We start from the raw sequence: 27,542 nt of genomic DNA, 5'->3' as shown, positions 1-27,542 counted from the left end.
CAACAGTAATTCATCCCCACAATATCACACCTCTCCCGCATGGCTTCACGGTGGGTACATGTCGAAAATATCCACTCACCTTTTCTTCATCCTATAAAGACATGAAGATTGTTACCAATAATGTAAAATATAGATACATCAGACCAAAGTACAGATTTCCACTGATCTAATGTCCAGGCCATCTTGTTTGTAGTCCACAGTAGTGGCTTCTATGCAGTAATTTGACCATAAAGGCGTGCCCCTCACAGTCTCCCGCTGACTGGTCAAATGGTGTTGAAATGTGTTTGCTATTAATAATAATAATATTTATTTATATAGCGCCAACATATTCCACAGCGCTTTACAAATTATAGAGGGGACTTGTACAGACAATAGACATTACAGCATAACAGAAATACAGTTCAAAACAGATACCAGGAGGAATGAGGGCCCTGCTCGCAAGCTTACAAACTATGAGGAAAAGGGGAGACATGAGAGGTGGATGATAACAAATGCTTTAGTTATTCAGACCAGCCATAGTGTAAGGCTCGGGTGTTCATGTAAAGCTGCATGAACCAGTTAACTGCCTAAGTATGTAGCAGTACAGACACAGAGGGCTATTAACTGCATAAAGTGAATGAGAACATGATGCGAGGAACCTGATTGTTTTTTTTTTTTTTAAATAGGCCACACAGGGATCGTTAGGTTAATGCATTGAGGCGGTAGGCCAGTCTGAACAAATGAGTTTTTAGGGTACTTTAATGTTCTAGCAATTTTCTGGATTAACTGATCTTCCTGCCCTAAAGGGGTTGGTCCAAAACTAAAGTTCATTTTAAACACTAGATCTTGGAATAACAATAAATTCCACTATTGGATGTGTTGAAAAAATGTTCTTATCATATCACAGCTCCTGGGCAGGGGTGGAAGCAAAATAGAGTATATGGACATTACAGAATGGGATTTCAGCTCATTCTTTTTGTAAGGTAATTGTCTGTCTATTTTTAGGCAATATTTTACCTCAAAGAAAGAATCATTTCAAGTCCCATGCTGTAATATCTATATACTCGTCCTCCCCTGCCCAGGAGATGTGGAATGTTCAGACCATGTCCCTGTACGGTCAGACACAGCCATTACACAGTACACAGCAGGGGCAGATTTATAAGATTATTTAAGCATAAAAACATTTTTTAAAACACATCCAATTATGGAACTTATGATTATTCCAAGATCTATTGATTATAATGAACTTTGTTGATTGCCAATACTCTTTTCTCAGCTGTTTCTTGCCATATTCTGACAGAACAGTTGTGGAATCGAGATCAACACCGTAAAGGGCTGTATACCAACACTGCTTCTGCAAAACACACCTGATGATTGCAAAAACATTCTGAAGGACAAAGATTCCACATTGGTCAGGCATATTATGCTCATTTGGAAGCCATTCCAGGTGAATACCTGATGTGGCTGATTGAGAAAATGCCAACGGTGTGTAAAGCTGTTATCAGATTATAAGTAGTGTACTTTGAAGATTCTAAGGTTGAAATATACAATATATAATATACATTTTTTTCTTTTGGCAAATGCAGAAGAAGTATGACACTAACGAAAGTCGCCCATGGAGTCCAATAGACTCAGAAACCCTTGGTGGTGGAAATGGGTATAAGTTGATGAGTGAATTGATTCGATGTGAATGTTTGAAATTTGGTGGAGCCAGTGAATTCCAACAATTAGTGATTTGAGTTGTGCAACATGCCAAAAATGCCCATCGCTAGTTTACACAATGCAGAAAGTTGCATGAGCCAGAGAAGATGTGTATTGCCATGAGAGTGACCAGGCAGGCTTTCTAATAATGACTTGCAGCTATCACATTACATAGTATAACACAGCCATCAAATAATATAGCATAGTTTAGCGAAAAACATGGTCTAGCACTGTCTATCAAGCCGAGGCAGGAAATGCAGCAACCATATGCAACAATGCAGCATACATATTGAGGTCACCTTGATATTACCAAGGCTATGGTGGCGCTAAAGAGTTTGAAAGGTGTTGGATACAGTCATAGAAGGCTTCAGAGAGTTACACAAGTCATTTCAGGGCAGTTGAAGTGCCTGAATTAATTATCCACATATTGAATTATTGAGAAAAGTTTAAAAAAGAGGTTCAAAAATTGTGATCATCTATAGGATTAACTGCATGCAGGTGCAGGAACAGTCATATCTTACCACTTTACATACTTCTCCAGAGGTCTACATCTCCTTCTTCTCCTAAGTTTCTTACCACTTCTTGCGATTTAATAATTTGTCACTATGTGCGTAGAAATAAAGTTGTGTCCTTCTTTTGCTAACAATGTAATCATGGTCGATATCAGCTGTATATAAATAGCAGAAAATTAATATTAACGCTAGGTGATTCAGTTTGTTGACCTGAATTCCATCTCTTCCTATGGAAAGTCTTAGGAATAGCAGGTACTGATGCAGCAAGAAAAATAAAGATTGCAACAAAGTTTTGCTTGCACACAGAGGAGTAATCATAGAGACCTGTCTTCTAAAAAGTGCCTAGAAATCAAAATTTGCATAGGATCAAAAGAAGTTGTAGGAATAAAAACGAGGATCTGAGAAAATTGCTTGATAAATGTAAACATTATTACCATTACACCTCTCAAAGAGGTTATTGTCAGCCAGCTATCCTTAAAGGGAACTTGACAGCAGAATGCACCCCATAAATTAGCTTCCTAACGATGTTTGTAATGATGTACCAATTATAAATATCTTTATGCCGTTGCTGCAAAATTGAAGTTTAATCTCAGGGCTTCTGTCCTGTCTAGGAGAACCATCACTTATATGTTCATGTCACAATCAACGCACATTCACAGCATGATGGAGACTCCAACATGTGCAGAAAGAACAAGTAGGAGCAAAGGGATAACTTGTTCTTCTTCTCGCCATTCTCTCTACACACACTGGTTTGTCAGTCGTGCTGCAGGGGTAACGCAAGCGAGTTGCTGACATGAGTGACAGCGCTCCCAAAATAGTCCATGGACAGAAGCACCAAGATTAAACTACAATTGTGCATAAAATACATAAACACATATTTATACAACTATAATTCCCAAAAGGTTGGGATGCTATACTAAATGAAAAGAAAATAACAATGAAATGATTTGGAAATCTTTTGCAGCCATATTTTATTCATAACAGAACATATAACACATGCCATAAGTTAAAAGTTGGCCATTTTCCAATTTCATTTGAAAAAAATAACTAGATTAGAAATTGATGACAGCATATTTCAAAAAAATTGAGATGGGGTTATCAAAAGGCTGGTAAAGTACAGTAAGTAGTATTAATGGTCAATTTTCATCTCCGTCACATGACTATATATGTACTGTGTAAAAGAGCATGTTAAAGAGACAGAGTCTCTCTGACGCAAAGATGGTCAGAGGTTCACTAATCTAACCAACTGCTGTCAGGTTCCCTTTAATGTCAGAATGCCAAATTTATACTTATGCAGTTATATGCCTTAAACCCCACTAGTATTGGCAAGATAGTTGACATTGATAACCACTGGCAAAGCTACTGGGGAACAGAGGGGGTGGTTTCCCCAAGCACCTTACTATGAGGGGTCTACCCAGACCAAGACACACTTCACTGTATCGGTGTGTGTAGCAACGAGTGCCATGGGGGGAGGAACGGCATGATTACGTCCTGTGCATGCCCTGGTGCGATGACCCCCTGCATTGACCGCCCCCGCTGGGGCATTGTACAGTGTGAAAACTCATATAGATGACTATCACACAGTGTGGGAGTATTATATTGTATATATGATGCAATGTGCGGCATCATATAGTGTGGGAAATTATACTGTGGCTTTCAGAGCATTATACTGTGTGAAAGGTACTGTGGGGGCCATTATACTGTGTACAGTTGAGCTGTGGGTGGGCCTATTAGACTGTACATAGGGGAGTTGTAGTGACATCATACTTTGTATAGAGGAGCTGTGGGGGCTGTCATATGATGTAAAAGGGGCTGTGTGGTCATGATACTGTGAATAGGGGAGCACTTTCTGAGGACACATGCTCAATTATTAATTTTTTCTAGGGTGCAGTTATACCATCTAGAAGGCACAAAGGGTGCATTTGAATTTGTAAAAGGTACATTAGTGGGCATTATTATGTAGGACACTGTTTTTCCAACACAGCAGCTCTAGTAACAGGGACAAATACAGTAGCATTAGGCTCAGCATTGGGGTCACAATGTAATGGGAAATTTGTGTAGGATGGAAATAGATAGGACGGTGCTGGAAATGTGAGAAGTTAAATGTGTCCTTGTTATAAAGTCTGCAGATCAATCATGGCTGGAAGAAGTTGTTGTGGCGGTCTGGGTCAGTTGGAAAAGTGAATGACTCCATCAGAAAGAACTTAATTTGTAAGTCACTATCTATAACTGTACTACTGTCATGATCCAGGTCGGGGTTTGCTTCTTGTTTTTCTTTCCCTGGCCTGGTTATGGTGGGGTTAACCTTTCCTGCCTCTCCTTGGTTCATGGGTGGCTATTTATTGGTGCCACTCCTGGTAGAATTTGTCAACGATAGTTCCAGTCCCTGGCTTGAGCAGCTGACCCGAATACCCTAGTGATCCTTCTTCCTCTGATTACCCGTTTTTGTGCCTGACCCATTTCCCATCCCTGTCTTAGTTTATTTGGTGATTTCCTACAGTGTATGACTCGGCTTGAATTTTGAACCTTGCCTCCTGCTTTACGTCTCTTCTACTATGTCTCCCATTTGGCTTTGACTATTTGGCTCGTAACCCGACTTTGTCTTCTGTCTGACGTTTTGGATCCCGCGGTTCCATCTGGTTCCAATTTCTGGCTTGTCTCTGATCACTTGCATTGCTGTGAGTTCTGGTACTTCGTCTTCCTGTTTGTTGCTGACCCACCTGTCTGACTACTCTTTTGCCACCTAGTGGCTTCTGCCTGCTGCTCTGTGATTTCACCGTGAGTGTACCTGTCTTCCTTCACCCGCACCCCCTGGTGGAGGCTGTGTGCTGCTACGCTGCAGCAGGAATTACAATTACAATCTCTTATGTCTTCTGCTGGACTGGGATCTGTGACTATATGGTCATTGGATGGTAATATTGGTGTTGGTCATTATACAGATATTTATTTTCAGCAACAGCATTGTCTTCTGGTGAGGTTCACGTATGCCCACGAATATGGTGTGCCAACATAGTTAACATGGTTTAGTTGGACATCCACTCACATGTGTTTCGCCCCTTGTTGGGCTGAACCCCTAGCTATGCCTGTGTTGACAACCCATAAGCACACTGTAATGATGGCCCTGTAGGTTGCTATTCAAGTCTTTTTCTCAAAGAAGTACAGGCTGGAGCACAAATGAAAAGCTATTACACAATCATTTTAGGCAGCGAGTGTAGGACAGTAGTGGTATTTTTGTATTTTGCTTGTATGTGTACACTGAAAAACTCATATGTTGTTCCTTGTATACAAATGAGTGTACTTCAAGAAAAAAGCTTCACTTTACATCTGAGCAACATGGGACTCTACATGTATTTATTTTTTTACTAAAGACTTCCTAATGCAATAAAGATGATATCACGGTGTCATGGTAGATCAGTACAATTATGTAACTGTGTGATTAACAATAGTGTCAACAAGTGGTAATGTACAGATTTCGTAATGTTTAGTGATAATATAACTATGGAATATCTGCTAAATATGATATTCACAATGGAATGCCGAGCAGATGGATGTGCGGTATAACAACGGTATGTCACATACTAATGACTACCACAATTGTTTGCCTGGACTTACATTATTTTTGCAGATAATAATAATGGAGTGGCTTAGCATGCCTCTTCAGAAGTCTGTTCTAGTATCAGGAAAATCAGGAAAAAGAACACAGTGTACTTGAGTAGTTCGAGCCCCACCCTCACAGCACAGAAATATTTTAATGTCTGCAAATCAACACCCTTGTTGGTACGTTGTAAGTATCCTTATTGAAAGCTTGAAAGGAGTACATTCCTAGATAGATTCTAGTATGAACCAGATGTGAAAGTATGTGGGCACGGCGTGTGTTCACATGAATATGTACAAGGGGTCATAGAATATTTGTGTGGTCAAATATTTTCCCAGCCCAATAAAATTCAAGACAGTCATCGAGCAGCAATTAGACCACATGGTAAACAATAACACCAGGAACACTACATGGACCAAAGTATTGAGACAGAGTTCTTAATGAGGGAATTCAGGTATAAAATCCAGCCCCAAGCCATGCAGTCTGCTTTTACTATCCTTTGTGAATGTGTGCATCATTCTAAAGACCTCACTGATACCAGGGTGGTCCGGTAACAGGATGCCAGCATTGTAATAAGACAGATCATGAATATTTCACCATTGTCTGTTAGTGGTAAAACTGAAAGCATTTATGAACCGCAGCAACCCGGTCACAAAGTGGCAGACCACTATGATTTCCAGATTTGGGTTGCGTAGTACTGAGGTGCACAGGGCATAAAAGTCGAAAACTCTGCAAACTCAACAGCTGCAGAGTTCCAAACCTCATCTGACAAAACCATAAGCACAAAAACTGTGCTCCCGAGGTTTTGGGGTATGGTTTTCATAGTCAAGCAGCCACATCAAAGCCGTATATCACGTAGCAGAATGCTTAATGTTGATACTGTACTGTAAAGAATGCTGTAACTGGACTCTGGAGCAGTGAAAACATGCTCTGAGTGTTCTGTGCTCTGCATTGTGCCATCTGTAAAGAAGATAAATCTTAATTCTTCAGCATTCCAAGACAGGTTAGACAATTTTATGCTTCCAACTGTAGCACCAGCATCCCTGCACACTTCCCTTCTCCCCCAATAGGGACACCAACTCACTCACCATCTCCACCACCTTCCGGCACATCCTCCTTCTCCTGCTGCCCAGGGTCTACACGCAGCTAGCAGATCCCTGTCCTCTGTGCTACTGGCCTCTTAAAGGGACAGCGTGTGCCATCCTACAGTGTCCCCAGCTAATGGCTGGTAGACACTTATTATTTAAGGCACCTCCACCTGTTGGTAGGTACCAGAGCAACATGTTCACTGTACCATATTGCTTGCTTACTAGATCTCAAGTCCCCTGTATCTGTTAGTACCTGCTAAGTACCTGCTGGTACATGCATGTCCCAGTATTTCTGTACCTGCTGTGTTATTGTATTCAAGCCATGCTTGCCAACACCTGCCTATCTGTATTCCACCATATCAGCCTTCACCCACCAGTCCTTGCCTATATATCAGCTGTACCAGCCTGCATCTGCCAGTGCCTGCCTGCATACCTTAATTGTCAGTCTGTACCTGCCAGTGCCTGCCTGTATACCAGCCATACCTGTTTGCACCTCCTGTTCCTGTGTTCCTGCAATGCCTGCCTGTACCAACTGAACTTACCTTCTGGGCCGTTCCAGCTTCCTGCCCCTTGGGGGTCAGCTGCTGTGCACCCGAGGTCCGTCCTGGTGTAGCACCTGTTGTCCATCTGGAGCCAAGTCTAACCCCATCATCAGGGGCTCCACTGAAGAGTCCGGTATTCACCTAGCTACAGCCCTCCAGGTTCTCCTCAGACCAAGGCACAGTGATTCCAACACTTACATTGCACCAAATTGTGGAAACAGTTTCAGGAAGGCCCTTTTATGTTGCAGTATTACTGTGCCCAAGGAACAAAGTAAAGTCCACACAGGCATTATCTTGGTGCCTCAGCGTCTCTGAATTGTCTACATTGTTTTTCGTCCTAGTGGGAGGCGCTGCTGAGCTAAGCACAAGTTTGTTCAATGGAGTATATGAATCTACTATTGAACTGAGAAAGGAAGGGATCAACTCCATGTTCTAAATTTAGAATGTGATGTCATAAAAACTTCAGTAGGTGTAATGTGCAACTGTCCCAATATTTTCTTTTTATAGTATATGTCAAAAATATATGAATTAGCACCATTGAAGCATTTTTATTCTATAATAGGTATTGACATAATACATGTTATTTCAATCATTCTCAAATAAGCTGTAGAAATCAGGATTATAAAGTACAGTCCTGGCATTAATCTAGACATCATGCCGTGATCCAAAGAAATTTGTTCCAGAATGAGAAACAAAGTAATTGAGATCTATCAGTTTGGCAAAGGTTAGAAAGCCATTTCTAAAGTTTTGGGAACCACAGTGAGAGACATTATTCACAAAAGGTGAAAACATGGAACAGTGATGATCCTTCCCAGGAGTGGCCGGCTGACCAAAATTACCCCAGGAGCGCAGTGACGACTCATCCAAGAGGTCACAAAAGACCCCACAACAACATCCAAAGACCTGCAAGCCTCAGTAAAGGTTAGTGTTTATGACTACAACATAAGAAAGACACTGGGTAAATATGGCCTGCATGGCAGAGTTCCAAGACGAAAACCAGTGCTAAGCAATAAGAACATTAAGGCTCTAATATTTAAATTTGTTTGGTGATCTGAAACATTTAAGTGTGACAAACATGCAAAAGAATAGGAAATCAGGAGGAAGACAAACACTTTTTCACACAACTGTATATTGTAAGTTGGCTTCCAGACACATCATTGAAAAGAGATACAAATCCCAGAGATGGTTATACTCGGTGATGTTAGCCCGGAAGCAAGCACCAGCACGTATAGTGCTGAGAGTGTTAATAGGGACAGCATGGTGGCTCAGTGGTTAGCACAGCAGTCTTGCAGCGCTGGGGTCCTGGGTTCAAACTCTACCAAGGACAACATCTGTCAAGAGTTTGTATGTTCTCTCCGTGTTTGCGTGGGTTTCCTCCGGGTACTCCGGTTTCCTTCCACATTCAAAAAGACATACCAATGGGGGGACAGTGATGATAATGTGTGCAAACTGTAAAGCGCTGCGGAATATGTTAGAGCTATATAAAAATAAAGATTATTATTATTATTAGGAACCGGCTGTTCACATATTCTTATCCCAGGGCATTGGATAGTGGATAAAAAGGAAACCAGTTGCATCACTCAGTGATTGAGACTGCAGGTGAGGAGTCCTCCTGTGCTAAGTCTCCTGCCAGAGTTATCGTGCTGGATGTTACGCTGTCTGGGTTGCTGTCCGGGTGAACTGGACCAACACATATGTGTCACTGTATTTGTACTATTTTTGTTTTCCTTATGCCTAAGGGCCACTTTATAATTTATTTACTGCATGGATTATGAAGTTTGAGTAGACAATCCTGGACATTGTTTAAGAAATTGCTTCCCATATATACTGTACTTCAAGCGCTTTAAGAGCAGAAACTTTACAATATATACACATATACATGCTATATATTCACGTTATATATATATATATATATATTTGTAGATAGATAGATATATAGATATATATATATAGAGAGAGATATCAACATTAATAGAAATAAACACTTGAAATAGATCAGTCTGCTTGTAATGACTCTACATAATATATGAGTTTCACTTTTTGGATTAATGTGTGAAGGAGAGACTCTGAAAGTCACAATTTTTTTTTTCAGAGCCATCAGGTGGCCATCACTATTTGTAGAAAGCCATCAGGCAGCCCTTACTATTCTTAAAGGGCCAGCAGGAGGCCCTCACTATTGTCAAAGGGCCAGCAGGCAGCCCACACTCTAATTTTTGGAGGCCACCAGCCAGCTCTGACTAAGCATTTTTGGATGTCCAGCCGATGGCTATGCTTAACATAGCCAAAAATATTGCTACTTCAATATAATTTATCCATCCGAGGTGGGCAAATTGTCTTTTTCATATTAATACTGTAAAGTTTGAAACTTGGAGGGCCAGCAGGTGACCATCACAATTTATACAGGGGCAGCAGGCGGTCGCTGCTATTTTTAGAGGGCCAGTTGGCGTCCTGTGGACAGATGAGACCAAGACAGAGTTTTTTTGTAAAGCACATCATTCTACTGTAAATGGAATGAGGCCTACAATAAAAGAACACAGTAGTTACAGTCAAATATGATGGAGTTCCAAAGATACTTTGGGGTTGTTTTACTGACTCAGGCCCTGGGTGCCTTGACTGTGTGTAAGGCATCATGAAATGTCAAGATTCCCCAAAAAATATTTTCTTGTATGTGGCAGCAACAAACTCTGGAGGATTGCGAGTGGTCCCGCCAGTTTTGATGAATTTCTGAGTACAAATCACCGTAAAAGACGATTCATGTTTTTTACCGTGATCTGTACTCAGAAATTCATCAAAGCTGGCAGTATCTTTTCAAGGCCAGTTGAAAACCCCTTCTATATTCTACAATAATACCACTTTTTTAGGCAATTTGTTTACGGTGAAGTGTGACACTAGTTAGAGTGTATGACAGGCATCTAATCAGGGATTATTGCCTTATAAATTCTAATTCTTGCTGCTGCTTTTTTCCATGCACTCATTGACCAATTCATGCTTTTTACAGTGATCTGTACTCAGACATTCAGCAAAGCTGGCAGTGTTACTTGCGTTCCTCCAGAGTCTGTTGCTGCCACGTACAAGAAAAACACATATATTTCTTACTAGTAATGTGTTTTTACGAAGCCCATGACAGCACCAACGAGAGAGGGGATCCGCTCCACAAGGACAAGGAACCTTTAAGATAAAAAGGGCGGCTCCTCTCTCCGCATCAGTGGTTTACAGAGCTCGAGAGGACCTCCTGGTTAGTGTACACACACATACTGTATATACATTTATACAATTTCATTGACTATATCAAATATTCTTAATTCCACCTTAAGTGGTACCTATATAGAATGACCCACCAACCAAAGGGTAAAAGTTTAGTAACGGGAGGGAATATAAGGGTGCTGTCATGGGGTTCGTAAAAACACATTACCGGTAAGTAATATACGTGTTTTCCTAGCACCCATGACAGCACCCATGAGAGAATTACAGAGAATTACTGTATCGGGAGGGATCACAGCTTGTAGAACCCTTTTCCCAAAAGTTAAATCAGAAGAAGAGGAAAGATCCAGTCTATAGTGACTCTAGAATGTGGAAGGTGATGACCACGTAGCCGCCTTACAGATTTGTTCGATAGACACATCTGCCCTTTCTGCCCAAGAAGCTGCCATCGCCCTTTTGGAGTGGGCACTCAGATCGTCTGGGACCGGTGTTCCCACACACATATAGGCTGACTGGATTGCTTCCCTTATCCATCTGGACAAGGAACCCTTCGAGACTTCCTAAAACCCTGGAAGGAGATAAACAAAGCCCTATCGTTCCTACAAGACTTTGCAAATAGTGAAGAAGGCACCTCCTGACATCTAGGGTATGAAATTTCCTTTCCCTATCATTTTTTGGGTCAGGACTAAAGGAAGGTAAGGATATCGCTTGTGATCTATGGAATCTCGACACCACCTTGGGCAAATAGGCTAGATCAGGCTTCAGGACTACTCTATCACTCATTACCACTGTGAAGGGAGGTCTGCTGAAAGGGCCTGTATGTCTCCAATTCTATGTGCTGACAAAAGGGCTCCTAGGAGTATGGTCTTAAAAGTAATCAGTTTTATGGACGCATCTCCTAAAGGCTCAAATGGGGGTTCAGTCAAGGCATTTAGGACCAAGTTCAAGTCCCATGGAGGGACCCTGGCTATCGGGGCTGGGCTGGATCTAATGCAGGCCTTAATTAATCTAATCACCCTCCAATTGCCCTCTAAATTGTAATTATAAACTGCCCCCAATGCTGACACCTGAACTTTTAGCATGCTTAGCGATAGACCATGATCTCGCCCTTTCTGAAGGAATTCCAGAATCTCTTTCATAGGCACTTTCCTTTCTGGAGAACACCCAGTAGATGAGAGAAATCTTTTCCATGTTCTACCATAAATTCTTGTAGTGACTAGTTTCCTACAAGCAAGCAAAGTGTAAATCAGGCTAGCTGTGAATCCCTTAACTTCTAGCACCGACCTCTCAAGTTCCAGGCTGTTAAGTGCCGCCCAGTCACTTGAGGATGAAGTACAGGCCCTTGAGCCAGAAGGTTTAGGATCTCCGGAAGGATCCAGGGATCCAAGATTGACATACTCCTCAGCCAGAAGAAACAGGGCCTAGTGGGTCAAAAGGGGGCTACGAGTATTACCCTCACCCTGTCTTGCCCGATCTTCCTGAGGACCGCTGGTATGAGACAGACCGGGGGAAAAGAATATGCCAGGGAAAACTTCCATCTGATCCAGAACGCATCTACCGCATCGGTGTTTTCTCTTGGGTTCAAGGAGCAGAATTTCTCAACCTTGGTGTTTTGTCTGGTGGCGAAAAGGTCGATCTCCGGTTCTCCCCACATCTCTATGTCGGAATACAAGGGACCATTCACCTTGTTGAAGTGGCCTGCAGCTCAGAAAGTCTGCTGTTACATTGTCCCTCCCTTTGATATAGATGGCTGATAGTGAAAGGATGTTGCTTTCTGCTAGATCGAAAATTCGTCTGGATACCTGCATTAGGGTCTGGGACCGCATACCCACCCGGATGATTTAAATATGTCACCATGACTTGGTTGTCCGACAGTATTCTTACATGACAGCCCTGCAGAAACGGCAGAAGGCTCTGCAATGCATTCTCGACTGCCCGAAGTTCTAACATATTCGAGGAGGCTTCCTTCTCTAACAGTGACCATGTTCCCTGAACGAGGTGGCTGTCCAGATGTGCCCCCACCCCCTGGGGCTGGCATCTATGGTGATTATTCTGGAGATGTGAGGAAACCTCGGGACCCCCTCCCGAAGGGATTTTATCCTCAACCACCAGTGGAGAGAATCCACAACTTCTTGTGGTAGAGTTAGCGTACTGTCTAGATGCCCCTGCAACACGCGTTGGTTTTTGAGAACGAACCCCTGTAAGTCTCTTGAATGGATCTGGGCCCACCTCACTGCTGGGGTACACGAAGATAAGGAACCCAGGAGTGGCATCGCACTCCCGAGAGTCATTACCGGATTTTTTATTGCCCTGGAAATGAGATTGAACAACTTTTCTTTCTTCTGCTCCGGCAGCCAACATTCCTGCTGGTGGGAGTTGAGCAAGAGTTCTAAAAAGACCTGTATCCTCTGCGGCAGCAACCTTGATTTTTCCAGGTTTAAACACCAACCTAAGTTTCTCAAGATGACGACTATATCCTCCTCTTGACTGCGGCAGGGAGTAAGGGAACAGCCTACTATAAGGAAATTGTCCAAGTATGGAATGACTAATCTGTTCCTCTCCCTCAGGTGGGCCTTAACTTCCGCTATTAATTTTGTAAAAACTCGAGGAGCCACTGCCAGGCCAAATGGAAGCGCCCTGTACTGGAAGTGCTTTACAACGCCTTCCACCGATACCGCCACCCTGAGGAATTTTCTGAACTCTGCATGAATTGGCATGTGATAATACGTGTCCTTTAAGTCCTGGACGGCCATATAGCAATCCGGAAAGAGCAGCTGAATCGCCGACCTTATCAATTCCATTTTGAATTTTGGGATTTTTAAATACTTGTTCAGGCCTCTTAAGTTGAAGATGGTTCTGTAAGAACTGTTTGGTTTCTTTATTAGAAACAATGGAGAATAGAACCCTTCTTCTTCTTCCTCCACTGGTACAAACTGCAGGACATTCTTTCCTAAGCGGCATAGAACTTTTGTCTCTAGAGCTTTTTGCTCTAACATGGATGCCCGTGGGGCCGTAATGGCAAAAATGTTTGGGGGATATCTCATGAATTCTAGCCTCAACCCTCTCCCCACCAGGTTGAGAATCCAGGGACTGGACGATATTTTTTCCCATGCTGGAAGGAAGTGAGAAAGCCTTCCTCCCATCTGGGAAAAAAAGTCATTTGGAGGGCTTCCAATCCCTTCGGGAGGAGGAACCGAACAGGAACCCTTTAGATCTTTTATGACCATCATCTCGTCTCCTTTGATCAGTGGACCCTCTCCTTCTATCATACCTTTTCCTCCTAAAGGGCTGTTTAAAAGAAGAGAAGGGAGGCTTAGGGAATCTCTTTTTCATGTCAGACGCCTTTTCCAAAAGGTCATCCAAAGCTGGGCCAAACAAATACTGTCCTTCACAGGGAAGAGAGCATAACTTCCCTTTTGCCTGAATATGGCCGGGGCAGCTCTTCAACCAGACCGCCCTATTGCCCGCATTAGATAGCGCAGCTGACCTTGCAGCCAGCCTAGCGGAGTCTGCCGACGCATCTGCCAGGAAAGCCGCTGCTCCCTTGATCTTGGACAGTGAGGGGTTGACAGACAAATTTTCACCCAGCTGTTCTTCCAACGTACAGCCATACCATAAGAGACCTTGCATGTTGCTGCGATGGCCGGTCTCAATGCACCTGCTGACGATTCCCATGTAGCTTTGAGGAAGGTATCCACCTTCCTATCCAGAGGGTCTTTTAACAACCCCGAGTCCTCAAAGGGAAGAAATGAATTCTTAGAAGCTTTATATATGGCCACATCCAATCTGGGAACCTTGCCCCAGGACAAAGACGCTTCTTCCTCAAAGGGATATTTTCTTTAAAAGAAGATGAAAGGGAACCTTTCCTCTCTGGTTTTTCCCATTCCCTAGTGATGAAACCTTGTAGCTGGTCATTCATGTGAAAGTTTCTACGCTTCCTTTTATCCAGGGTACCAAACATAATATCCTGGATAGATCTTTTGGGCCTCTGGTCCACTAGACCCAACGTGGATCTAACGGCCTTGACCAATTTGTCTACTTCTTCCAGGGGAAAGCAGTAACCCGAGCCTGAGTCACTTTCTGATGAGGAAGAGGCTGAAGTATCCTGCAGACCACCTTGGTCTGAAGATACCGATGGTGAAGGAGAGTTTTCTACCTTGGCTCTAATGAGAGTTCTCAGGGTATCAGAAAATTCAGGGGCTTCATTAGCCACCGTGACATTAATAAACGGCTGCCATACTCTTTTGGGCCATGCACTGTCCAGATCCTGCCCACATAAAGCACAATGTCTATGATTTGACTTTCCCGTACATTTTCTAGGATGGGCCTACCATAAAGCCATACAGAAAAAAAGGAAAGCAATGGAGGGGGAGAGAGAAAAAAGAGAGAGAGGCCTGCATTAATACATGGCATTCTCATAACTCACTCACCCCACCAAACAGTCAAAGGGTACCGGAACAGGAGGCCGGACGTCGTCCAAAGGGTCTCCTTTAGGGACCTTGGAAACTTTCATCCCAGAGGAGCTGTGTTGCCTAGAATCCTTGGCTCTGCATGCCCCACTGGATCTTTCAGAACTTTAATCCTGGTGCTGGGTGGGTTGTGGCTGCTCCTTTGTTGATCCTTCATGCTGCTGCTGCTGCTGTGCATCCATTTTGCACCAGTGCCCCTGCCTGGCTGGTGGTACTGCCTTAAGAGGCAACACACACAGGGGATCCACCGGCCGGCGCCTCCTGCAGCTTCTGGTACTGCCCCGCATCCTCCGGGTGCAAAGGTCCAGGCCACGTCATCAGAGCGTGACTTCCTGTTTCCGGCTGCGCTCTGAACATGCGCCAGAACGCAGGGCTTCTGGCCACCATGCAGTGCTGGCACCGCCAACTCCTGCCCGCTTGTGGCTGAGACCCTATTGGGCCCCCCACGGCGCCTCCAGAATCACCGGCGTCGGCCTAAGCAGAGTCGGTGCCCTGCCGCTGCCGACCGGCCTGGGTCTGGGTTTCATCTTGCTCGTTGCCGCCATCAGGTAAAGGCTCCACCCAACAAGGACAAGAAATCACGGATGCGGAGAGAAGCCGCCCTTTTTATCTTAAAGGTTCCCTCTCCTTGTGGGGTGGATCCCCTCTCTCGTTGGTGCTGTCATGGGTGCTAGGAAAAATATATTTTCAGGGCCTGATAAAATCCCTTCTATATTCTACAATAATACCACTCTTATCTACAAGTCATCTACGTTGAGGTGTGACACTAGGTATAGCGCATGACAGGCATCTAGTCAGTCTGATATGGAGGAGACCAGTATCTTCTGTTCTTACTGTACAAACTTTCCTGTCCCGCTAGCAAATCCTGTATGCAGTGTGAGAACTCCCTATGTGATGACCACCTGACAGCCCACAACAAGGCACTGGATCATATACTGATAGAACCCACTGACTCTTTTTGTTTCCAAAAATGTTTCCTCCACTAGAAAGTGGAGCCTCAGAAAAGCATTTTTTTTCCCATTACTAAGTAGTGGGTCTACTACACTAATAAAGTATATGCACTAAGTGAAAGGGATGTCAAAAATTAGAAGGAGGCACTTCAATAACCCTTTGAAGAAACGTATTAGAGGGCCTCAGAAAACTTTGTTTCCCATTAGAAAGAAGTGGGTATCCTAGACTGGTAATGCAATGGACTAAGTGCTGAAAAACATTTGCCCCTGGGGGGTATACATATATATCAAATAATGTTCAAGGTAGGTGTCTAAAAGATGTTAATGCGAGCATCATAAACACCCTTAAAAAGTGAATAACGAGAGTAGCACAATCACCCTGTTGATATGGTGCTGCAGGAGAAGAAGGAGGAGGATGACACAAAAAGAGGACATCCTGAAGCGCATACCCAAGTTTGGGTGGGAAGGGGTGCATGGGCATAGACCAGAAACCACTGGATTTGAGTTTATGTTCCATTGCTGTCATTCGGTTGTGTAGAGAAGTCTGGGCCAATCCAGCACTTGTTCATTTTGATAAGAGTCAGCCTGTCGGCATTTTGAGATTAACCAAAAATATTCTGGCCTAATAAAGGCACTTCCAATTATACTAATCCTACAAACACAACGGAAGTAATGCCATAGCAGAAAATTAAAATGTCATTTTATTAAACATATACATACAGTACACAAATAAAAGGGGAAACAATACAAAATAGCTGCCAAACACAGTGCATCACACTCCAAAACACTATAAAATACCCATACAGGAATTATATGCAATCATAAAGCTTATTTAGCCCTCTCAATAAATCAACATATAGAATATTAATACATCACAGTGTATAGCTCCAGGGCTGGGTAAAAGAATAATAAATACTGCACGTTAGTAAAAATAGTGCACCCAGACCAAGAAAGCAAAGCACAAGGCTGCCCTACAACTAAAGCAAAGCACAAGGCTGCCCTACAACAAGCAAAGAACAAGGCTGCCCTGCCGGCATATTCAGCTGGCAAGCGGATGCCTATCTGTTATAATACCTCCGGCGGCACTAAAAACTCGCTCTGACAAAACGCTAGCGACAGGCCAGGCCAGGGACTCAAAGGAGTAGAATGACAGTTCATGCCACGTATCTAACTTGGAGACCCAATAGTTGTAAGGCACAGAGGAATCACGGAGGACATTGGTACGGTCGGCAAAGTGCTCCATCATCTTCCAAAACTTTTCCTTCCTTGTCAGAGTACCATGCGCATCAAGGCCTGGGCTCTGGGAGGGTCTGAGAAATCTGTCCCTGACCTTTGAGAGCATTACCCTGCCTCTGTTGCATCTGGTGTGTGTCTTCCTCATCTCCACTCCTTGGTTATCCAAGGAACTGTGACTTATGCCGCCAGCATTGTCAGATAGGAATTTTTTTTAATAATTCTTCAACTAGGGCCTTCGGGTACTGCAATATTTTATGAGACATCTCCACCACGGGAAGGAGACATGGAAAGTTCTCCTTGTACTGTGGGTCTAGAAGGGTGACCAGCCAGTAATTAGTGCTGGCTAAAATGCGTACAACACAAGGGTGCCGGGAAAGGCTGCAGAACATAAACTCAGCCATGTATGCCAAACTTCTAACAGGCAAGACTTCCCTGTCCCCACCAAAAGGACGACTGTCCACGTTGTACCTTGTCCTTCTCTCTTCTTTGTCTTAATGGATACATTTGAGGTGGTCAGGATTTGGACCCATCGGTCACCTGAGCCTCATAGATATGTTTAAGAAAGCCAAGAGTCGGACCCACCGGTCACCTGGTCTTGTACCTCAATGGACTGTCAGCTTCCGTAGCTTGTCAATACCTCTTCTCTGTGACTGCTACAGGTGGGGATAGTTGACCCTGAATGCTCTGAAGTCACAGCTGCTCTTATCCGGGCGAGTCAGGATGAGACTCTGTAATTTTCCACCATCTTGGAAATTTTGCTGGGACTATTATATGTGTTAATTGCCTGTTTTGTGGTTCAATAAAGTATTGCCACATTGTTTTACCCTCACCCTGTATTGCCTGAGTAATATTATGCCCATGGTAAAAAGAGAATGGGAGTTCAGTGGGATGATTCCTGGTCCATGCTGTCTTGAACCTGCGGACTCGAGTACCCGCTGACCCCCGTGTCTCCACGCAGGTTATAAATAATTTCTGTGCAGTCTAATCTTAGAATATTCCCTTATATTTGTGTACAATTTCTTTTAGACAGACCCTATAAATTTATTATGCCATCCGATGGTGCTAAATGAAATAGGGCTCATCTAAGCTGCAACTGCATGTAAACTGCGACTGCATGACACTGTCATTCTATTCATGTGTATATAAAACTGGATGTCAAGAAAAAATGCTAAATTTATGTTAAAAGACAAGAAGCAGCAATGTGTATGAATGAATAAATATTTTTAAATTCCAGTTATATGGCTCTGAATTTGATATAATTAATGTCCAGACTGATATCTTATGTGCATGACAAGTCTTGAAAGAGAAGAGCAGACAGTTGTTATAATACTGTGTATGCTTCTGTAGCATGAAAGATGACCAACTAAATATTTTATATATATATATATATATATATATATATATATATATATACCGTATATATATACCGTACTGTATATCTGTATATATATATATATATATATATATATATATATATATATATATATATCATAAATAAACATAATATAGATACTTGTTCTGCATAAGAATAATTTTTCTTTAGCAAATTAAGAGACATATGAGTTTGGAATTCTGGAGGGATATGAAAATCTATGAGGTGTTAAAACCAAGAAAGTTTATTAAAGTGTTATTCTTAAAATCACATTATATCCTTTGTCCATAGGATAAGGGATAACTGGATAATTGCTGCAAATCTGATCATTGGCACCCCCGTGTGATCCTGAGATTAGAACTCTAGAACCCCGAGAACAGGGCTCAGTAGTTCTTTCTTGGATTGAGCAGAAGTAGGCATATTCAGCTCTGGTCATTGTCAATGGAATTCGGTAGAAAGTTCATCATTGTACTCATCTATTTCCAGCAGTCCCATTGATAATGAAGCAAGCAGAGTCTGAGTATAGGTGATTAAACTACCATATTCTTGGAATAAGTGCGATTACAGCTATACCAGATTTATATCATTTTTTAGGTTTGGTTACTATCAAACACTAAGGCTAGTTTCACACTAGCGTTTACCTGATCTGCGGTGGGCTGCGGACTTCCTCCGTGAAGCCCCGCCCTCCGCCGCACCTCCGCTGCTAGCTCTGCCTACACCTGCATGCGGCCCGCATGCGGCCGCCGTACCTATCTTTAACATTAGGTACGCAGGTCGTGCGGCTGTATGCGGATGGTGCCGCATGCGTCGTTTTGACGATGCGGCCACCAGCGTAGGACGCAGCCTGTAGCATTTTTTTTTCCGCATCGTCAAAACGACGCATGCGGCACCAACCGCATACAGCTGCATGACCTGCGTACCTAATGTTAAATATAGGTACGCAGGCCGCATGCGGGCCGCATGCAGAAGTAGGCGGAGCTAGCAGCGGAGGTGCGGCGGAGGGCGGGGCTTCACGGAGGAAGTCCGCAGCCCGCTGCAGATCAGGTAAACGCTAGTGTGAAACTAGCCTAAAAAATGTGTTTTTTGCAAAACAAAGTTTTTGCATTTTAAGAGCTATAATTTTTCTATATTTCTGCTGACAGAGTCATGTGACTGTTTTATTTTTGCAGGAAGAGTCGCCGTTTTCATTAGAATCATTTTCGGGCACATAATAATAGCTTTATTCTGTTTTTCCACTGATGGAGCTGTATGGTGCCTCTTTTTGGCGGAATAAGATGACGTTTTCAGCAATATCATTTTTATTTTCATTTGACTTTATGATCACGTATTTTACCACCTTTTGTTCAGCAGTATGGTGAAAAAGCATAGTTTTTGCCACTTTTTTTTACGGTGTTCCATGAAGGTTTTAACTAGTTGGATAATTTAATAGGTCAGGTCGTTACGAACTTGGAAATGCTGAATATGTTTACTTTATTTGTTAATTTTTATTTTTATATAAATATATGTATTTATTGAAATATTTTCTCATTTTTATCTGTTAATAATTTTGTGATTTTAAAAAAATATTTTTAAAACTTTTTTTTTTCCTTTTTCATCTTGTCCCAGGACGGGACATCAACTTTCCCTGCCCTGATTGCCAACTTAACTGGGTGACTTGGGGGCCATCTTTTGACCCAGGGTCACCACGGAGACCATCGGCACAAAGTGATCCCAATCGTGTTGTGCTAATTGGAGCAGAGAGGGAGTTCTCTCCCTCTGCTATATCGATCAATGTCGCTGAAACTATCGAGAGTGGCATCAGAAGGGTTAAACACCCTGTGGGAGTTGTCACAGGGTGTCAGCTCTCGTATAGCGCTGACACCCGCTTTTGATTGCGAAGGTGATTGGAGTGAACTGGCTCATTCAACACACCTTAGGCTGGGGTCACACACAAAGTCTAAAAAATCGGTCCATTTTATACGGACGTGAATCGCACAAATGTTTCCTAAACAGTGATCCGTCTGTAATCCGATTGTAATGCGAGGATGCGATTTCCTCGCATGTGAGCGTCCGTTTGTAATCCGATTTTTCCTCACATCCATAGACTTGCATTGGCGAGTCTGATCCGATAATCGGTGACAATCGCAGCATGCTGCGATTGTCTCGGACCGAGGAAAATGGCCGACAAAAAGTTGGCTGGTGGGAGCTGCCCCATATGTTATCATTGGTCCGAGTGCAATGCGATTTTTTATCACATTGCACTCGGCCGTTTAAAACGCCAGTGTGACGCCGGCCTTACATGCACAGCGGTTTTCATCTCCTGCAGCGCCATATATGTACGGCGGATGTTGTGAAGGGGGTAAAGTCAGTGGGGTAATTTATCTTAAAGTAATCACCAGCTTTAAAAAAAATCTCAAATGCAGCGGAAAAGTTCTAGAGTTCTTTAAGACGTTAGTATTTTGCACAATGGACCAATTATTTTGATCAGACTTTCTTCAGAGTGTGGTCCCAGTGCCATCAGTTTTTCTTGTGCGTGGGAAAGAAACGTTGCTCCACCTTTTCCTTTCCAACAGTTTGTGAAAATCAGACCGCAATAGGATGTCCGAGCGAGGTTCGATTATTTTCACGGACATATGAACATATGTCCATATCTGCAATGTCTTCAATACCCCAAAATATCGTGACATTTTTCTCTATGAGCCATTGATACAAAGTTACCAAGTGGCAATCAATATTTTTTTATTAAAAAAAAATGCAACAGATACTTCTTATAATAAATGACCTTTATGTTTTTGAGCCTAAAGTCCTCATTTGCAAAGTAAATATGTGACCCTGCTAAAAATAAAACATCTGCCACGTTCCATCCCTTGTATGACTGCGGCATTTTACCTTTCAGCGTCAGTGTGCAGTGTTAGTTAGGTTTACGGCTATCTGTTACGTCAGGGTGTATCATATGGGCTGCACACGACATGATTATTCGGTATTTGATTAATGCAAACACTTCTGAACTCCAGTTAGATCTCCGTGACACAGAATTAAGCATGTTATTAAACTAGGTCAGCACTTTGCTGAGTTCCTGGCTGTTTCAGGCTGATGCAAGCTCATACCTGGCTCCCATTCAATCTGTCCTTTCGGCCATCTACTGCTGTTTTAACCCCATGATCTGACAAGCTGCTGGCCAGAACAAAATGACTGAAGCTTATAGCATTGAAATAAAGAGTAGGATTAACATATATTGTAGTTTCTCTCTTATATACCGGTAATATTCTTTTGGGTTTTTTTTTTCTTAATTTTCTTCAATCTATCTTTAACAATTTGAATAAGGTAAGTTCCATATTGTTTAAAACAGTATATGTTATACATACCTCCCCCCTCCCCATGATCAAGCATCGGCACTCCTTCGTGTCTCTCCAAGGACCTCGCAGAGTAGCTTGCATGCAACCGGTCAAAATCCTCAGCTTGCAGTTCACAAAGAACTGGTTGTTAGAAGGGCACAGAAACGAAGATTGGAACCGGAAGGTAAATCAGGAATGGCAAAAAAAGGCGAGAAGGAGATGTTTGGAAAACAAAAGGAAGCTCCTTTCTGCTTACCACCTCCCTTTAGTCAGTGGCAGACCGACCGCAGTGCTAAGGCTTCACTTCTCAATGTGGGACCACCTAACCCACAGTACACACAGTAAACAGTAAGGAAAGTGCCCGATATTAATACATGAGACACAACATATTGGTGCACTAAAAAACTAAAATATTGGTCATCAGAAAGGACCTGTTACCAGTGGAAGCCTTTTTAATTTGATCTTTGCCCCATCCTGGCCCCACTGAACAGCTGAAATGGTGCAGGGTCCTGCATCTCATGGACCCAACTGACATTTTAGCGGTCAATTAGAGTACAAACGTTCATGTCAAACAACACTTGGTGCCTCTGGAACAAGGTCTCTGACTAGCAGGTGAATGTAAGTCTCCTGTATAAGGGCACCATCTTTTTAAGAGAAGTGTTTACACACACACAAATTGGAACAGCAACACTTCAGTAACCCTCATTAGCTTAACCTTGGCATAGAAATTGCATTTCTCTTCACAACTCAGCCTGTGTCACATAAGATTACTTAGTACTCCTTGTAACTTCCCAGTTTGCAGGAGGAGAGTGAGCTGGCAAATACAAGGCTTATATTTTAGCCATCCCCTAATGCTGGTCCGTGTAGTTTGCCTCAGGCATTTACTATAGCTTCCGGGTGCAAATCCTTATTACGTGCTGTTCCTGTCTCTGAGCTGAGTACTTCTCGGATCCCAGTAGCTCAGTTTTGGTTCCCACACATAAACGTCTTTCTATCAGACTCAAAAGTTCTTTAGCTTCTTTCAGTGACATCTCAAAGGCATTAGTGTGTAGTCTCAATGTTTCTCCGAATCCATGAATCCCACTCCTAACCTTCACCAACGTTCTCATATCAGCTAATCTGGACCTAAAATGCTAACAGCTTCTCTCAGGAAGTCCATCACTCACGGTCATTTCTGACCGGCTGGGCTCAGGCCATTATTATGCTCACTCACAGAGCAAGTCTCACTCATACGCCATGTGGCTTCACCACACACTTAGTTACTTTGTGCCTCTGCCACCACCTGTTAACATCACGTCACAGTTTTTCAGCAACAGCCATTGTTAGTTTTTCGCCTTTTTTTATTCCTCTTTTTCCAAGAGCCATGTTTTCATTTGTCCTTTGCCGTAAGAGAGCTTGTTTATCACAGCATGAGAGAAACAAATAATGCCTTAATTTGATTTACCATATAATGCACTAAGAATGGGGAAAAGACCTTTGTAGGAATGGATGGTGAAAAACTGAAATTTTACCACTGCTGTTGAGATTTTGCTTTTATGGTGTTCACGGTGCAGTAAAACCACCATGGTGTTCTTTAATTTTCTGGTCATTTTAATTACAGGGATACCAAACTGATAGAGTTTTCTTTCTTTTTTACACCTTTTTTTTTAATAAATAAAAAATGTTTAAAAATGTTAGTTTGTATAGCCATAACGTTTTATTTTTCCATTGATGGAGCTGTGTATGTGCTTGTTCTTTTGTTGGAGGGAGTTGTAAATTTTGTTGATATAATTTTGGGGTACATACATTTTTTTATATGCACTGATTTTTATTCCATTTTTTTTAAGAGAGGCAAACAAAGTGATTAAATTACACCATTTCTGCTTTTTTTTAGATGCTCTTCGTGCAGGATAATTTGAATTTTTACAGACATAGCGACACCAAATATGACGTGTTTGTTGAAGCCAAAAATACATACATAATAACTTCTGAAAAGTTAGAGGGGTATTCGCCTCCCCAAAATCCTATTCCAATATGTAGTAGAAGTAGTAATAATAATAATATTAGCAAATACCTACAATTAGGAATCTAGTATAGCTTTTAAGAGTCGCTATGTCGCTTACCCCATGTACAGGCATTGCAGTAGCTTAGGTATTCATGGTTACGAACACTAGTAGCTAATTGTCACTATATGAGTGGTCGTAACCTTGGATACCTAAACTACTGCAATGCCCTGTACATGGGGTAAGTGACACAAGCGAATCAGGAGAACTATACTACATTTCTAATTGGAGATATTTGCTAATATTATTATTATTACACCTACTACATATTGCGATAGGATCTTGGAGATGTGAATACCCCTTTAACTATATGTTCCAAACAATTATTTAGCAGTCCATCTGAAAACAAAATGCGTTCCTCACTCGCAGGAACCTAGGTCAATGTACTAAACATTAAATCATACATACACTTCCTCAACCATTTAATATTGGCATTTGTAGTTTCCACACATTTAATAAGGCAATGTTAATGTTTTACTTTAGCCTGAAAGGATCTGTAGAAACAAGGAGTTGACACAGTGCTGCTTTCACACCATATTATCAAAAGAGCATGCCCAATACTAACTGTTTGTTCTTTGGGAGTCTTGCCACCTTGCAACAGCTAGTGTAGAAAGTAAGAACAGAATTATGATAATACAGAATATAATCTGAATGGAATAATTCATGGTTTTATCCAAAACCAACCATTTTATTAAACCATCATGAGAAACATTTACCATGCAAGTAACTTTCTAGTATTATTGTATTGGTGTTTGCTTTGTGTTCTGCTATCCCATGATATGTCTTGTAACAATAAAATAAATAATCTAGCTATAAAGGTAAAGTGCTTAAACAGAGATACATGTACTAAAATGTGGACAGACCCCAGAGCAAAACTCAAAATGGAATCCACCACTTACTGCTGGTACTCACCATCTTAAGATAGAAGGTCCAGACCTTGCACTTCTCCATCATCCTCACCTGGACAAGAAAAGCATAGGATGGTCTTTAGGTCATTTCTTGTCTGCTAATGTTAACATTAAGAAGGATTAAAGGGTTTTTGCCACTTGAACGGGTTGTCCAGAACTTTAACATTGATGCCCAGTCAATAGGATAAGTCATCAATGTCTGATCGTGGGGGGTGTAAAACTCGGCTGTTCCCAGACGGAACTGCTTAGTTACGGAGCTGCACTGCAGAACTCTGTCAACTGTACAATGGCTGCAGCTGACTACCTCCTAATAAAATCAATAGAGGCGGATGTTCAGTACCTTGCCGTAGCCACCATTGCGTTAACACCATTGTGTCTCTAGTTAACTCAGATGTTATAAAAAAAGCTTCGAAACACATGACATCATCACATGGGCAGTCCAGAATTGTTTAAAGGCATAGTAATCTTCGTGTATGTAAACTTTTGACTTTGCAGTAATAAAATGCCTTAAAACATTCTCTCTCCCTCTCATTATTCTGTCATTTGGCAAATATTAATAATTATGGTAATCCTAATTGACCTAAAAAGGGAAAGGTTTATTCTGATTTCATGTCAGATATTGAGAAAAACATGCATATGTGTCTTTTTATATAGTGTATGTAAACTTCTGGTTTCAACTGTATGTCACCAGGGGTCCATCTGCTGGAATCAGGGGCAGACATACCATTTGTGCAACATGTGCAGCCGCACTAGGGCCCAAGGGATAAGGGGGGCTACTATCACTGCAGTAAACAGCTTCTAGCTAAGACACCAAGTAAATAATTTTTATCCGAGGCACATATTGGACTGCAAAGGATCCATATTCTGTTATTGCAGAGTGTCTCTCCTCTGTCTGTGTCCACCCCTGGCTGGGAGCCCCACCAAGTCAGATACAGTGATCCCCCAAGTACCCTCCATCAGTCCCTTAGAAGTAATTGGAGTGTTGGTCATGCATGTTCATTACAGCTCCATTTCAACTTTGGAACCCACATTTTTGTAATCTGTGGGTAACCCATTGGTTGGACCCCAAAGGATCGTATATGTATTTAGTGGGAAAACCCCTTTTTAGGCCAATTTGTGCTATAAATCATGTTGCAGTCACAGTGATTTCTCCTGAGGAACTTGGCTTGGCAAAAGTTAATTTTAAAAATTTGCTAAATGTTTGATAGTTTTTGTTCAGTATGGACAGATATTATTAAAAGACAGGATTAAAAAGTTTCCGTTTAGGATTCTTTGACTAACTAGGCTAGATTTCCTAAGCGGAAAAATAATAATGATATTTCCAAGAACATCTGGATCAGTCTTAATTCCCATATTGGAATAAAATGACTCAGCCTCAACAGAGAAGTCAAGTTTGAACTTAGAAAATTCTTATTCTCTCAATAAGGGTTTCTACAGAGGGCATTTGTTTTGTTTTTTTAATGTTTGCATATTATCTTCATAACCCCTTTCCGATATGCTCCATATATATATACTGCCCTTCGGAAGCTGCGTTCCCACAAAGCAAAGTATATATACGGTGGCGGTATTTCTGGTCATCGCGTGGTGAGCAAATTAAGATGGCTGCTGTCTCTGACAGCAGGCCATCCCTGCACGTCGCCCGGCCCGATGGGCTGTACTGTCTTTTTCCAAAAAATAAAAATCCATGTGACATGCTGTGATTGGTGCTGTCTGAGACAGCTAATTGGCTGAACAATAGTTACTGACCAGTCAGCACCAAAGGGGTTAATCTAACATAAGGGACTTTTTCATGCTTTAGTTAGAGTAGCAGATGAAGCAGTGTATGTGAAGTCCGATTTTCTTTTAGAAAAAAATATATAATCCTAGTTAGTATAGTGTAGTCTTATAGATAGGGAGGAAGTAGCAGACGTCACAGTGTTAGTGACATCTGATTTTCTTTTACAAAAAAAAAAATAATTAGCACAGAGTAGGGAGGTAGCATTATTGCTGGGTAAATTTTTAGCTAGCGCTTTAGAGGAGCGTACGTCGCAGTGTTAGGTTCGACGTTTTTTCTTTTGCAAAAAAAAAAAATAATAGCACAGAGTAACTTTATAGGTAAGGCATTAGTTTAGTGAACGTCACTGTTATTTTTTATGCAAACTTTTTTTTACATGTACTGATTTTTTTTTTCAATTTTTTCTTTTAAGTGTTTCTTTAAAAAAATTCCTTTTAACTTTTTTCTCTCCTTTTTTCTCTTTAATTTTTATAATAAATAGTACCCTTTACACAAGCTCCACAACATGTAAAAGCACCGCTTACACACACATCCCCAGTGTTTGGAAAAATAAAATAAAAAAGGCCCATTCGTCAAAAAAACGCCATTCACCAGAGGAGGCATATGCTTTTGTTGCCTCCAACATGGATTCAGGCAGTGAGGAAGATACCACATGCCTCTATGTCTCTTCTTCCTCCTGATCTAGTGAGAAAGGACCCCAGCAGGGTGCCCTAGGAGCAGGGCCAGTTTTAGACAAAGTGGGGTCCTGGGCAAAAGATTAAAGTGGACCCCAAATGCTCACATAGTACACCATCACACAGAAACATTTTGATTGTATTTACCTGCGCTGAGTTAAGGCCATTAAACGAGCGTGATTGAC

At 42.0% G+C, this 27,542-nt stretch overlaps 1 long non-coding RNA gene across 1 annotated transcript; it reads right to left on the bottom strand.

Annotated features, from left to right (window-relative positions):
* Nucleotides 1–27,542, bottom strand: LOC138658233 (uncharacterized). The gene is made up of 3 exons (XR_011317406.1): nucleotides 27,505–27,542; nucleotides 24,914–24,961; nucleotides 1–91 (listed from the first exon to the last, which is right to left on the bottom strand). It is a non-coding gene; the product is annotated as an uncharacterized lncRNA (long non-coding RNA).

Source organism: Ranitomeya imitator, chromosome 1, assembly GCF_032444005.1.
Source record: "Ranitomeya imitator isolate aRanImi1 chromosome 1, aRanImi1.pri, whole genome shotgun sequence".
NCBI classification, from domain to species: Eukaryota; Metazoa; Chordata; class Amphibia; order Anura; family Dendrobatidae; genus Ranitomeya; species Ranitomeya imitator.
This window is presented reverse-complemented; position numbering and strand designations above follow the sequence as displayed.